The sequence below is a fragment of the Macrobrachium nipponense genome, chromosome 5 (genome assembly GCF_015104395.2).
Source record: "Macrobrachium nipponense isolate FS-2020 chromosome 5, ASM1510439v2, whole genome shotgun sequence".
Classification (NCBI taxonomy): domain Eukaryota; kingdom Metazoa; phylum Arthropoda; class Malacostraca; order Decapoda; family Palaemonidae; genus Macrobrachium; species Macrobrachium nipponense.
The window spans coordinates 145,674,345-145,677,328 of NC_061107.1; positions in this window are offsets into that span (position 1 = coordinate 145,674,345).

A 2,984-nucleotide genomic window follows, 5' to 3' on the forward strand; every position below is an offset into this window, starting at 1 on the left:
ATATACTACGTATATTAACCTCGCGACATGATTCTACTAAGCAGTTGAATTGTCCGAGGGTAGGCGCATATCCTAGTTATTCTACGGATTGCGACTTAGACGAGAAGTATTCTAATTGAACTGCAACATCAACTCAGCTTCTGTATTTAGCGAATTTTGTTTCGTTTAAATATGCCTGCTTGAGAGTTTCCTTTGGCTCGATAATTTCATACCTATCCCTTCGTAAAAGGAGTAGCTGGTAACTCAGGCATATAGTGCGAGACGATGATCAAGGCTGCTGTTACTGTGATCTACGCAGTACCGGCTAGCTCGGTGTCATGCGCTGTTGGTTACGTCTCTCTCCCTTGCGGGAATGGCTTAATAAACCGTCTCTTTGCCCTACAATCATGGATTTTAGCCTCGGGTTGAGGAAATTTCTAGTAATCTTGAATGATCATACCTGCCGTTTACTTAGAAAATTTCAACAAGATATCTCTTATACTTGTTAGGTGCGGGTTTACCGCACTGTAACATTCTGTACGAATCTACCGCGGCATAGCACTATAATAATGCTCTCCTGCTTATGCAAAGCGCAGCCTTATTTAGGGAAGGAAGCAGGCTGAGTGAGGGAATGGATGAGTTTGCTGGGGACCATTTCCTCGCTGGAGAAGCTTGTTTTCCCTGAATAAACAGCAATTCAGACCTCTACAAATTTTCCTCACGAAGAAATTGGAATAACATCAAAGATCTTGTAATTCTAATTTTCTCTCAACGGCTTGAGGATCACCTCAGGTGATAGCGAGAGGGTGCCAGACATCCGAACAGAGAACAGATGTTCTGGCACATTGTCTGAAAGAATTGGAAGCCAAATTAGTCGGCTTTCCAGTTCCTCGAAGGGTGAGGTTGGATCGAGTGGCCCAAATCATCTCGGATAATTTCTCAGCTCTCTCATAGCTCGAGAAGAGAGAATTGGTTATGGGCTTGGGCACGGAACGTAACGATCCTCAATAGGTTCGTTAATCTAGTGCACGTCCGTGGGGGTCTTCTCGATCGAAGGCAACAACTACTGACGTCTGAGTAATCCTCACTTAGAAGTATGTCGAAAGTGAGGAGAGACTGAGGGAGTCCTTTCGTTAAGTTTTTCGTAATATTGAAGACGAAGGAGCTTCCTCTTAAGTTGTTCCCTTATTCATGATCCTAGAGGATTAGCTTTAGTCGCCACATGTTGGCCTCTAAGAGGTTGGATTCACAGAGGTCAGGTAATTCAGAGAATTGTCCAAAGACCCTTCCCGAGAGAATCGGTGTAATCAACATCGTCACTTAGTGAAGTATCTAATATCTCTCCTCTCTGAGTTCTGAAAGCGTTCAGACTATCGAGAAGCGATAAGATCTTCAAGATTTATGGCAGTCTCTTGGCCAAGGAACAAAGCAGTGCTGCCTATTTTCAGTTTTCAATCGGAGGGGGCCGTTTCTGGAGATAGTGAAGGGAAATGGACTGTTCCTCCACCTCGACCTCTGTGAATTTCGTTATGGTTCTATCTTTCCGTATGAAGTATGAGATAAGATAGAAGTCCTAACTGTTGTAGAATATGCAAATATGTTGTTGACGGCCTCTAGGCTCAGAGATTCGGTTCTGTCAAACAACAAAGCTTCACGATCTTTGAGGTCTGTGGAGATCTTGTATTCTCTGGATCAAAGGTTCCGGCATGGAACTTAGACGTAGTCTGAGTTTCTGATGCCAAAAGCATTTCGAACCTATTCTTTCTGCGAACTTAATACACGTGACCAGAAAGGCTAATATTCTAACCGCTCTAGCCACGGCAAGGAGGGTTAGTGAGGTTTTAGCCATCATCAGAGGTTTTGGCTTTAAAGGACATAATGCGGTCTGTCCGCTAAGCCTTCCGTTCTTGATAAGAACGAAAACCTGTCTGACCATTGACCCGAAGGCTTGGAGTCAAGGGTATGGCACAAATTATTGGGCAAGGGCATTAGAGAGTCCTGTGCCCTGTAGGGTCTCTCAAGTTTTATCTTGATAAAACTATAGAAAGTCAAGGTCAACAGACAATCTGCGGTGTTCCGTAAAAAGACCAGACTAGTTCATGTCCAAGAACACCCTGGCATGATAGCCAAGGAGTTCTTTTAAGAGGTCTCATTCATTATGTTTGCATAAAGATTTGAGATTTTTTTCTTAATATGAATGCTCAAGAGGTGAGGGCGCGGCCTCGGAAGCATTTCAACAGAGCATGACACTCAGTAACATCCTGAGTGCCACGCTTTAGCGAAGCAACTCTGTGTTCGCTTCACACTCCCGACGGGATGTGAAGACGACATTTCAGATCCGTAAGTCGCTAGGGACCATACATATCCGTAGATATATTATTGGGTGCAAGAAGCAACACTAATCCTATCCTATAGAAAAGGGATAGGTGTGCTTTTAACTTTGAAGGGTTGGTCGCTTGAGGCGCGTTCCTTTTCTTTAGCCTAGAAGTTATGGAACTAACTTTGATAGGTTAGGTCAGGTGGTGGTTTTAGCTTCGGTGCCCTCAAAAGTATGGTCATATGGTCTAGTCACATTGTGGTCACGCCCACCCCCCGTTGACAGATCATCTAGAGCGCACCAGCATTACAGGTCTCTACCTCGCTGGCAACTCTAGTAACGCAGAAGCAGACTTTGGTGACAGTAATCACGAAGTCGGCTATGCTAACAGGTCAGGAACCAAGATGTATATCATCTACTTAATTTAGTTTCCCAAAATCCTATTCTGTCTCTTCCCACCATCCGAAGGTGGGATTCAGCTATATATATATCTGTCAGGTAAGTTTCATGAACAAAATGTTATTGTTATAATACAATTAAGTTTGTTCATACTACCTGGCAGATATATATAATTAAAGTGCCCACCCACCTCCCCTCAGGAGACAGTGGCACTGATAAAATATGAATAGAAAATGGGAATAGTTCCTGATATCCGCCTCCCAGCGGCGGGAATGGGTACTACACCTCC